Here is a 13,002-nt window from a genome sequence, read left to right as displayed (position 1 = left end):
ACTCGCTGGATCCTACAAAGGAACATTTCCCCGAAACGCTGCTCCCATTGGCGAAAGAGATCTCTGGAGACCCGGAGATCATCCTCTTCAAGATGGGGAGCCAGCTAGCGCTGGGATGGTCTCTCAGCGCCCGAGGCCGTGGGTCGGGATGGGGGAAAGCCACTTGGTCGTTTGTTCCAGCTTTCTCTGCCCTGCAGCCTTGGCCCAGGGGCAAGCAGCGTGATGTGCAAAAAGCTGGGCAGATCCAGGAGTTGTGCGCTGAGCCTGCTTTTTAAGGTTACACAAACCCCATTTCAAAGACCTCATTTCATTATTAGCTGCGACACTCTGGACAAGTCACCCAACTTCTCCAAGACCATTTTCTCACCCGAAAGTAGGGGGGTAGGAGTTCCTGAGGCTTGAGAATTATGGGGAAATTAACTCGCTCGCGAAGGAAAGCCCTTAATTTGGGTAGGCATTCTGTTGCCACTGGGGAGTAGGAATGGGGTGCTACTAGCCACCCTTCCCAAAGAGAAGGTGAGCCCAGAGAGGGTCTAGATGTGGCCCAACCTGTGCCACGCGCCCGACTTCCCGGTGAGTGGAATTAGACATCCTCCTCCCTTTTCTCGATCCTTTTCTCTCCCTCTTTAATCTGGAGCTCCTGGCTGTGAGCTGCAAGTGGATGAAGCCGTGATCCGGAGTCCGCAGTGTCTGAGTCCGGAGCTGAGGCAGAGCCGCTGCACCTCCCAGGGTGAAGACCCTGACCGCAAGGTCAGCTGGAACCCGCCGTCTCCATCCAGCCTCCTTCGGCTAGGGAAAACTGCTCTCCTGGCCGCACCCTGGACGACTGAGGAAAAGAAGAACCCCAGCATCAGCCCGCTCCCCTTCACCCCTAGATAAGCGCTCCAGCTGCAGCGGCTGGCGTGAAGGAAACGGGCCCTAGCGAGCCTGTCCTGTTCTGTGACTCTGGCTGCCAGACTTCTTCGCTCACGTGTGCCATCACCAATTAACAAGAGGTAGTTTGGCTTTATCTTTTGAATATAAAACTCGGTGCAATCTAAGAGATGGTTAATGTCACCCTCCTGGCCCCTCCCACTGGCCCTTTCCATTGGCAAACTACCAGCGCAGGCCAGGTGCTTCTTGCACTTAACGACGGAAACTGGGCACCGGACTGGTTCCGTCTGTGAAGGACGTCCCAGTCTCTCTCTACTGCCCTAAGTTGGCCTTGGCATATTGTCATCTAGATATGAGCCTTGGCAAGCTTTACTAAGCTGAATTTTTGTAGCTAAAGCCAGAGGCTAGCCTGTAATAAATAAATATTTTTTTTAATTCTCCCCTAGCTGGGGACAACCACCCTAGCTGGGGACCACCAAGGTAAGAGTGCTCAAGCGCTGAAGTTCCCGGAAGCTTTTTCCCAAGGCTCCCGCTCCCTTCCGTTGTTTTTACTGCCCTTATCCCAATAACATTAACTGAACAATATGCAAGGTGTGTCTTGAAGACCTTTGTCACAAGTGAGACAACCTAGGGGGTAAGGTATTCCTGCTTACCCTGCCTGGTCAAACAAACAAAAGGCTCAACAAAAATCAACGTCGGTTTTTTTAACAGACAGTGGGTTGAAGTTTCATTGCTAGTTGGTTAGAGCGCCCTCCTGTGTCTCCACATTAAAACACAATGTGAGAAGTTCAACGCACCTTATGAGGTTACAATCTTAGCATTAGAATGCAGAGTATCAGTTGTCGTTCTAGATGCATTCCAGGGGAGTTTTCAGCTGAAAGATTTTCGGTAGAAACTTCTGTTGGACCGCAGCCAAGATTGCAAGGGCTGCCATGGTAAAGGACTGCACCCATTCACTTGAGGGCAGCCAGCGTCTGAAGACCTGTGTTACAAGAATGAATTCCCTCATATGCTAAGAGCCCACTTTCCAAAGCAAGCATTTAACCCCCAGCCTCGCTTACATGGGTCCCCAATTTATCCTCAATGAACAGACTAAACTGGAAGCTAGTGAGGCTCCTACCACTCCGCCATGCCAGAAAGGGCCAGCTCTACTTATCTGGCTTAGCGGCGGAGTCGCCCGCCACGAGATCAGTGTACAGAGAGATTCGGACTCGGCGCCTTCTTCACTGAATCCTTCTGGTTGGGTTGCTCTGCTCAGCGGATTCGAGGTGCTCCTCGGCGCCCCAGTAATGAGATCTTTCACTTAAATTATCCAGAGCTTCCCATATTACTTACAAAGAAGAAAATGACTTACTCATTTTGTGTTTATTGGGAAGCTACTAAAAGAAAACACCACACCGGGGGACTCAGAATGTTCCAGAGGCCTCCCTTGCCTCCTGGAGCTACAATCTGGATATGTAGATATTCCCAGACATCTAGATCACAGCTGTATTCGTGAGCGCAGGCACAGAGGGCCTTAAACAGCTGTTTATCTTTGCAGTTCAGGATCAGTGCACCAACATTGTCCAGCTCTAGGTCGCTACCCCCTCACCGTGTTCTCACATGGCATAGAGAGAGTGCTAGTGTTTCATCCAACAGCGGCCCTAAACCCAAGACGGGTCCCACCCTCAAGAGGTCATCAAACCATAACTCCCAAAGGCTCCATCCCCTAAAACCATCACATTGGGGCTTCAACACATTAATTAGGAGGGGACATGATTTAATCTAAAGTGCCATTTATTTTCTAGTAGCCATATTATAAAGGAAAAAAGAAACACATGACATTAATTTTAGTAATGTATTTTATGCCATTACACTCAAGATATTATTCAAAAATGCCTGCCATGCCAGTATGAGAACACAAGTTCAGTCCCCGCACCTACTTAAAAGTTAGATCTTAGAGCCGGGCAGTGGTGGCACACACCTTTAATCCCAGCACTCGGGAGGCAGAGGCAGGCAGATCTCTGTGGGTTCTAGGCCAGCCTGGTCTACAAGAGCTAGTTCCAGGACAGGCTCTAAAACCACAGAGAAACCCTGTATAGAAAAACAAACAAACAAACAAACAAACAAAAAAAGTTAGATCTTGCAGTGATCCCAGTACTGGGGAGACAGAGACAGGATACTCTCTATCTAGTCAAATCAGCAAGCCAGCAAGCTCTAAGTTCAGTGAGAAACTCTTGTCTCAAAATATAAAGTGAAGGGGCTGGAGAGATGGCTCAGAGGTTAAGAGCATTGCCTGCTCTTCCAAAGGTCCTGAGTTCAATTCCCAGCAACCACATGGTGGCTCACAACCATCTGTAATGAGATCTGTGCCCTCTTCTGGCCTGTGGGCATATACACTGACAGAATATTGTATACATAATAAATAAATAAATATTTAAAAAAAATATAAAGTGAAGAAGAACAGAGGAAGAAACCAGATGCTGACTCTGATCCCACACACACAAACCATTTCAACATGGTGCCAATATGAAAATCATTAAGGGAACATTTAAAGCTCTTGTTTCAAAAATCCAAACTAGCCTCACTTCAAGTGTTGGATAATTAATGCCTTGCTTCCAAACCAAACTCAATCTGAGAGATTTGCCGAGTGTGCCGTTTCCCTTTGCAGATAACGAAATGGAGACCCATTCGCGAGTTGGAAAGGCAGAGATGGATCTAAGCAGGGTATGGAAAACTGAGACAGGAGGAGCCTTGGCTCCCAGCCAGCCTGGGATTCACAGTGAATTTCAAGCAGCCTGCGCTCCATGGGGACGACTTGTCTTATAAAGAGGAAAGGAAAGGAAAGGAAAGGGTGAATAGTGGGCTAGGACAACCAGATTCTGTAGGAAAGCTGAAATAAAGTTGCACTGTTAGCTCATAAAAAGAAAACTCACAAATATGACCCCATCAAATATTAAACACTTGGCATTGTGCTAGATGCCATAGGAAACTCAAGAGATGAAAATACACTTCATGGCTTACTCAAAGTTCAGTGATGGGAAAGAACATGTGTAAATGGGACTGGTAGGGGGCTGAAGAGCTAGCTTACTGCTTAAGAATACTGGCTGTTCATCCAGAGGACCCGGGTTCAATTCCCAGCAACCTCATGGTAACTCCAGTTCCAGGAGATCTGACATCTTCACACCAAAGTTATTAATTAATAAATAAATAAATTATTTTTTTTTAAATGGGCCTGGTGGGAAAGACTATGAATAAAGCGAAGACTCACAGACCTTGTTAGATGGGCTTGTGCCCCAAGCCCTGGCTCTGGGATCTTCCTACATTGTTTATTGCCTGCAGAATTAAGAATGCCAGTGCCAGAGCTAGGTCAGGGGAGTGGCATCTGAGTAATAAATAGCTTGACGTTCCCCTCCACTAAGTAAAAGGCTAGATGCTTCCAATTCCTGCTCTTTCCATCAGCAAGAACACTTCATATAGAAGAGGTGGCCTGGCTCAAGGCTGGTGCAGTGTGTGGGCCCAGGGTGTTTACGTAGAGTAAATATGGAAAAACTGAGGAAAGCAAGCTGAGTCTGGCTTTCTTACTGCAGTCTTTCTCAGAGCATCTAATATGCTTGCAACTATCCTACGATTCCAACTTCAAGATCAGGATCCTTAGTGTGGCCCACAAGCCCTGTATGAAAGGCTTCGAGGGTAGTATCACCTCATTCCACATCACACCCCTCTTTTCTCTGCTTCTTGCCACTTGGCCTTTCCAGTTCCTCTGGTTCTATCCAGGTCCAGGTCGGTGCTAGCATTTGGTCCATGGAACTTACTTCAGCTTGTAACTATGCGTTATTTATTTGGCTGTTTGAGTAATGTCCATCCCCCTCCTAGAAGTTCCACGAAAGCAGCAGTTGGGCTTGGTTCTGCTTATTATTTCCACAACACAAAGCCTGACACACAAAAAGAGCTCGTTTCCTATTCGTTGCATGACTCTGCAAATGAAACATATTGTGAAACCCCCAAGTTAGGGAGAGACTATTCAGCCTTTGCTAAACTGATCTGAGCACTCACCCCACGAAGGATTTATGGAGGTGCCAGAATTGTACAGGAACACAGTTGGGAAAGCGCGGAGCCAGGGACTGAAGGGAAATGGCTTGAATCCCAATCCTATTCGTTGTATGATCCCAGAGGGCTACGTTGAGGCAGCTTGGGTGGGTCTGCTGTGATCTCTTTCTTGTTTGTGTCCTCTCTTTTACACAGAATGATCTGAATCCTTTTATTTATTTTAACGTGGAAGCCCTTGCATCACGGTACATGCTTACAATCCCAGTGTTTAGAGGGCTGAGGCAGTAGGATTGACTTCCGGCCAGCTGGACTACATAGAGACTTCAAGGATAGCCTGAACTATAAAAGGAGACCTGTTTCAAACTAATCAAAACAAGACATCAAAAGCAGTAATTCTCCTTGTAAAGATAATTTAATTTAATGAGTCTTCCTTTGGGCAGTTTTGGCATAGTTTTGTTTTCCTCTTATATATGTATCCAAAAAGCACATAAAACTCAGTTTTAACTAGGGCTTTGGGTAATTCAAAGGAATTACTTCCTAGAAACCAGTCCATGCTATCGTATTTCTCTGGAGAGAAGTCATGTTCCATGGTCCTGAACAGATCAACTCTGAGGTTAACATGAGAAATAGGTACTATTACTCACATTTAGACTCCCAAGAAGCACAAACCAAAGTGGTTATTTTAATCGGCTAGTTTAATGCTCTTCTCTAACTAACCCCTACACAAATGCAAATGAGCCCTGATGAGATCATCAGAGACCTTCAGGATCCTGAAGATGGCATCTCTAAGGTAAAGACTATTGCCAGAGCTGTTCCTGTTTGGGGAAGCCCAGCTGAGGGAGGATACCATCCTAGAGGTTGCCCAGACTCTCCCTCCACACTCTGCTTCCCAGGGAGTGGAGACCCGCAGAAGATGGGCAAGGCCCAGGGGATGGGGCCAGATGACAAGTTAGTGGACCACGTGACCAAGCTAAGGTCATCGTTAAGGGGCATGGGTTCTTCCGAACTGTAGGGGAAAAATAATTAAACTTGAACAAAAATGCTTCATTTTCTCCTAATAACTGGCCCTAGCAGGTTTAAAACAGCTAAATGAATAAACAGACTGTCTTAATTAGGGTTACTATGGCTGCTATACAACACCATGACCAAAGCAAGTTGAGGAGGAAGGGGTTTATTGGGCTTACATGTCCACATCAAAGCAAGTCAGAACAGGAACTCAAACGGACCAGAACCTGGAGGCAGGAGCTGATGCAGAGGGGCCTGGAGGGGCCTTGCTTACTCGCTTGCTTCCATGGCTTGCTCAGCCTGCTTTCTTATAGAACCCAGGACCACAAGAGTAGGGATGGCACCACCCACAATGAGCCAAGCCCTTTCCCAACCATTGCTAATTTAAAAAAAGATGCTGTACAGCCAGATCTTATGGTGGCATTTTCTTCTCAGTTAAGGGTCCCTCCTCTCAGATGACCATAGGCTGTGTCAAACTGACATAAAACTGTCCGGCACCAACCCCATAACCACAAGGAAAAATAGCAAAGTAACCAGCTACCCTACCCACCCTCTAATCCATTGGCACCAAGTACATATGGTTCGTCATGAAGTTTCTTTCTCTCTTCTTATTTATTATTTATTTTACATGCCAACTGATAAATTTCTTTATACTACCAAACTCCTGGGTAAATTCAGTTTTTCATCCACTCTGGTACATACACTGACATAGAAGAGCACAGTTGAGAAAAACACCAGACTCTTCTACTAAATGAAATCCATGACCACTAATGTCAACTGACTTTTTAATTCTACTTAGTGATAAAACAGTATTCCCCTGGACCATTTAGCCCTCTTTGTCTTCTCCTGGGCCACTCTTAATTGCCTCTCTCCTTAAACTTCTAACACCTTGTCATCCTCGTTCTCAGCTGATATCCTCACATCCATTCTACTGGGAAAATAAAAGGCAGATCCACAGGTTACATTCCAGATCTGTGCCTATGTCTTCAGCCTGCTTCCTTGTTACTGCAGAAGAGCTATCTGTACTACTGACCAAGTAACACACACATATGCACGCACACATACATACACACACACACATACATACACACATACATACGCACACATGCATACACATACCCACCAAATTCTATTTCTTTTTTTTCTTTTTTTTAATATTTATTTATTTATTATGCATACAATATTCTGTCTGTGTGTACGTCTGCAGGCCAGAAGAGGGCACCAGACCTCATTACAGATGGTTGTGAGCCACCATGTGGTTGCCGGGAATTGAACTCAGGACCTCTGGAAGAGCAGACACTGCTCTTAACCACTGAGCCATCTCTCCAGCCCCACCAAATTCTATTTCTTCTCACTCCTGAAGGATATGTACTACAACTGGTTTTCCCTCCCTGTTGGATCATTTCTGCCAACACACAAATTATAATTTCTCTCTTATATATAGTAACAGATAATGCAGGTTTAATAGAGAGGAGCTGAGACAAATTAGACTTTAGAAGGCTACAAAGTTGCAGCCCTGGTCGGGTCTGGAAGGGAGAAAGCAAGATGCAGAAAGTGCATCAGTAGGAGAGCCAGATGACAAGGCCGGCCTGGCAGGGGCCGGGAAAGGAAAGAGCCCTACCCTTCAGCTCTGAAGAACAAAGGGAGTTTCTCTCCCCTACAGGTTCTTTTTGGAGGGGAGGGCCAGGGAGGATCCACATCATAGGACCTAGGCTAAATCCCAGGATTCACAAGGCAGGGGGGCAGTAGATGAAGGTAGTGTTGTAATTCAAGGTTGTCTTGGGCCTGGGTGTCAGAGCTGTGTGGTTGCTCCCAGCTGCAGAGGGAAGGAAGACAGCAAGGTCAAAGCAGGCTTGGCTTCTCAGTTCTGGGGAGAGACTGCACTGAGTGTCTTGGGTTCTGGGAGGCAGGAGTGGGAATTTATGATCTAATACTCTCTATCTAGGAAAAAAAAATGTTTCTTGACTTTGGTGAGGAGGCCCTTCTGTATTTGTGTTACTTTCATTGGTTATTAAAGAAACTGCCTTGGGCTGGGCGGTGGTGGCACACGCCTTTAATCCCAGCACTCGGGAGGCAGAGACAGGCGGATCTCTGGGAGTTCGAGGCCAACCTGGTCTACAAGAGCTAGTTCCAGGACAGGCACCAAAGCTACAGAGAAACCCTGTCTCGAAAAAAAAAAAAAGAAGAAACTACCTTGGCCTAATTGATAGGACGGAACTCAGGTAGACGGGAAGACAGAACAGAATTCTGGGAGGAAGAAAGCAGAGACAGGCAGACGCCATGGTTCTCCTGCTCGAGACGGACGCTGGTTAGACTCGTGCCGGTAAGACACAGTCAAGTGGCAATACACATTAATGGAGGTGGATTAAACTAAAATGTGAGAGTTAGCCAAGAAGAGGCTAGATATAATGGGCCAGGCAGTATTTAAATGAATACAGTTTCTGTGTGGTTATTTTGGGTGTAAGCTAGCAGGGGGGCCTGGACAAACAAGGGCCCCACTCCTTCTACTACAGAGTGGCGCCCCACATGGTAAACTGACTCCAGGTTTTGTGAGTGGTCACCCATGCTAGGTGGCTCTTTAGCTCCTGCAACTGCATTTATGTCACTCATATTCCCGTAAGTACCCAGTCACTGGTAATTCTACAAACAACTCCAGTATAGTCACAGGTTCACTAAACTAGACTTGAATAGAATCATTGATTTTATCTGTCATAGATTGTTACTCAGGAATCAATAGACGTTTGTTTGTCTCTCTCTGGGAAAAGCCACACAGCGCTTACCAGCTGAGTTACCCAAAAGACATCTGAAACACACTATGTCCAAAACTGAAACTCTGATTGTCTCCCCAAATCCACTCCTGTCTCAGTCTCTTTAAACTTAGTAAGTGGCAAACTAGTTAGTTTAACTGTTTTTCTCTTTCCATATTTAATAAATTCCAGAAGTCCCATGTGATGCTACCTTTTTAATTGAATGTTAATTGGTTTTTGCCTGTATGCATGCCTGAAGCCCTGGAACTGGAGTTTACAGACAAGTGTGAGCTGCCATGTGGGTTGAACCCAGGACCTCTGGAAGAGCAGTCAATGCTCTTAACCACTGAGCCATCTCTCCAGCCCCATTATGGTTACTTTTAATAGTTCACTTAACCAAACCTAGAGTCAGCCAGGAAGAGGGTGTCAATGAGGGACTATCTAGAGATGAAGATGGCCTGTGAGCGTATCTGGGGAGATTGTGTTGATATGGTGATTGTGCTGATATGCTCAGTCCGCTGTGGGTGGCATGATTTCCTTGGCTTTGGGTCCTACAATGCACGAGTGGAGAGGTAAGCTGAGCAGTAAGCATGCACACATCTCTCTCTGCTCTTGACTGTGGATATGAAAAGTGGCCTCGATTTCACCACATGGTGAACAGTGGCACAGAACTGTGAGCTGAAATAAATCCTTTATCACGTTAGTTCATTACATCAGGGTGTGTTATCGCAGCAGCAGAAATGAAGCTAGGACACCCACCTTTAGGATTTGTCTGGAATTTGATCTTCTCTGCATATCTCCACTGCTACCACCATGGTCCAATCACTAACACCTTTCACCTGCAATAAACCGCAGCCTTCGGTGACTCCCTAATCCATTCAGGGTGAAAGTGGCTTCTCGTTCTGCAAGTCCTCCCTTGCCTCTCAGACATGAGTTCTTATTGCCTTCCCTCCTTCATGTGCCCTTCATATCCTGGGCATGGTCCCACATTGGCCACTGATCTCTGAGGTGATACCAACAGGCCTCAGTCCCTCATGCATGTGCTGGGATGTCTCTGTCTCTCTGATTTAAAGAAGAAACCCCTTACCTTGCAATAATCTTGTTTTCCTCTCTTGTTTTATTTTCTAATTCTAACCACCATCAGAAATGATTTGCATCTTGACTATTTTTTCACAATCTGCCCCTCCACTAAGATGAAGAGGATTTGTGTGGGGGGGGGGTGGTATCATTGCTATATTCTTAATGCCAAGGCTTATGTATTAAATAAACACCCGATAGATTCCTAAAATATCTAAATTTTTTGAGAGTCCGGCAGAAGGTAAGATCACCAAAATTCTTCTTGCCAAGCCAGAACAACACTGATTTTCACTGACAGAGTGAAAAGCAAAAGAGAAAAAAAGAAAACTAAAGACCAGCTTCATTTTAAATACTTTACATAAAAATAAGCAAATAAAACGGAATAACATATGAAAAGGGAAAAGAGAAAAATATTAGCAATAAAGCTTAATAACACATGAAAGGGAAGATTCAGTCTAGAAATTGATACACGCATAGATCAATACAAGGAAATCTGTAAATGTAATTTATCACATTTATACATCAAAAGAAAACAAAAAAATGCAGTAAGTCAATGAAAAGAATCAGAATAAGATAATTCAATGGGGATCTAACTCGGCAGCAGAGCACTTGCATAAGGACCTACTTTGAATTCCAGTACCACCCTTCCCTTCCCCCTCAAAAAAAAATCAGTGTTGTACATGGTAATGCATGCCTATAATCTCAACCCCCTGGGACAAAGGCAAAGAGATGACAAGTTCAAAGCCAGTCTGGGACTGGAGAGACGGTTCAGTGGTTAAGAACCTGGCCACTATTCCAGAGGACTGGGGCTTCAGTGCCCAGCACCAACACCAACAGGGCAGCTCACAATCACCTTTTACCCCAGTTTCAGGGGGACCTTAATGCCCTCTGCTGGGTTCCGCTGGCACTGCATGCATGTGGTTTCTGGTTATACATACAGACAAAACAAAAGATTTTCTTTTTCTAATTCAGTAATAAAAATGATTGCTAATTTCTGCACTTAGAAGGCAGAGAGGCAGACAGATCTCTGTGAGACTGAGAGCAGCTTGGTCTACATGGTGAGTTCCAGGACAGTCAGAGCTACACGTAGAGACCCTGCTTGTAAAAACAAAACAACAGCAATTGATTGCACATTTAATATACAAAAATCTACCACAGTCTCTCCAGCAACTCGTTAGGAAAGCCTGTACTAGAAATCCTAGCACTGGCTGCACGTTTAATCCCTACCCCGCCTCCCCCATGCGTTCAGGAGGCAGAAGCAGGCAGATCTCTGAGTCTGGTCTACAGAGAGAGTTCTAGGACAGCTAGGACTGTCTAGAGAAAACTGTTTCTAGAAAAACCCTGTCTTAAAAAAAGATGAGAGAGAGAGAGAGAGAGAGAGAGAGAGAGAGAGAGAGAGAGAGAGAGAGATTGAGAGAGATTGAGAGAGAGCCAGCCCAGTCAGTGCTGGCTTCTCTAGTGCTCCCATCTCTAGGAAGCTGATGTCTTGGATAGGAGAGCCCTTGAAGGCCATGGTACTTTTTGCTGAAGGGTACTCACTGTTCAAATATTTCATTGTATCATATAAACTATGATCTCACACAAAAGGGCTTGTTTAGCTAAAGCGTCACTTTAACTAAATTTACACACTATAAAACATAACGTGAAAAAAGACAACTACCAAGGCAAAGGGTAAACCAGCTGTCCAGGAGTGCCTGGCTAGCTTTCAATGTTTCCATTACTGCTTCTTTGTTATTTATGTGTCTTTTTTATCTTCTGAGAGCAGGCAAATGGTACAAAGCTCAAAAGCGTCAAGAAAAATAAAGGCTTTCTATGAGCCCAAATTTAGTTCAAGCAAGTTTTTTTTTTAATTGATTAAAAAAAAAACCTTCAAGTCTGTGGTTCAGGGAATGGTGGTGCAGCCGTGCCGAGCCTCTGTCTCTGAGCGCTCGTTGCACTGTTTGATAGTCTTCCTGCCTTTGAAGGAGTGGCTGAGGGATACACAGAGCTCACTACATAAACAGAGAAGATTAGCAGTTTTTGCAACTTTGCTGCAAGGCAAAAATTAGGAGCCTGTCTACAAAGTGAGTTCCAGGACAGTCAGGGCTGTTATACACAGAAACCCTGTTTTGTATTTAAAAAGAAAAAAAAAAAAAGGTAGGAGCCTAGATGGTGGAACACAATAATCTCAGCTCTCTGGAGGCAGAAATCAGAGAACTGAAGTTCGAAGTCAGCTTTTAACACAGACATCCTCTCAATAATTAGACGTACATAGAGGACTGGGCATGTGCCTCATTGGTAGAACATTTGCCTAGAGTGTGTGAAACCTAGGTTCAGTTCCCGGCACCACTACCGAAAGAAAGCAGAAAGGTATTAAACAGACTTGAAGTTCACCAAAGGAACCAATGTGAAGTCAGCAGAGACCTAAGACGAACAATATGAGACCACAGGACCAAGTGAGGTTTTTTTTCCCTGGCCTGTGTGTATTATAAAGAAATTTTAGCCAGGCGGTGGTGGGGCACATATTTAATCCCAGCACTCAGGAGGCAGAGGCAGGTGGATCTCTGTGAGTTTGAGGCCAACCTGGTCTACAAGAGCTAGTTCCAGGACAGGCTCCAAAGCTACATAGAAACCCTGTCTCGAAAAACCAGAAGAAAAAAAAAGAAATTTTAAGAAATTTTTATTCACTCCCTTGGGAAGAAACTCTATGGAAGGTACTTTCTTGTCTTGGCTGTGTGGCAAACCCTGTTCATCTAAGTCCTTTTATCTCCTCCTTGAAAACAGATTAAGCAGAATTCTGTGAATCTGTTATGAAACAAGAAAGACGGGACACTAAGGGAGCAGAAAGAGAAAAGTCTCCCTCACCCTTGGATCTAATCTGTGTGTGTCGCTGATTCAAAGTCAGGAAACTTTATCCCAATTGATAAAGCCAAACTGCCCACAGAGATAATGCCTGTATCAAGAGAAACTAGGGCCAGGCATGGTCGTATGTGCACATGCCTTTGACCTAGTACCCAGGAGACAGAGACAGGAGGAATTCTGTGGTCTGTGGTTTATACAGCCAGTTCTGGGCCAGCCAAGGCTACATAGTGAAGCTTTGACTTTTGAGAAAAAAGAAAGAACATGAAAATGAAAAAAATAACGAATTGTGCTTGCTTAGTCCCAAGAGCATTGGCACCTGGAGTTTCTACAGGATTAGCACTTCTCTCTCATCCCTAAATCTAAGCAGTGTACCACATGAAATCATTTTACAGGACTGGAGAGGTGGCCTAGTGGTTAAGAGCACCGGCTG

Source organism: Microtus pennsylvanicus, chromosome 4 (assembly GCF_037038515.1).
Source record: "Microtus pennsylvanicus isolate mMicPen1 chromosome 4, mMicPen1.hap1, whole genome shotgun sequence".
Classification (NCBI taxonomy): domain Eukaryota; kingdom Metazoa; phylum Chordata; class Mammalia; order Rodentia; family Cricetidae; genus Microtus; species Microtus pennsylvanicus.
The sequence above is the reverse complement of the archived record's forward strand: the minus strand, read 5'-3'. Positions refer to the sequence as shown.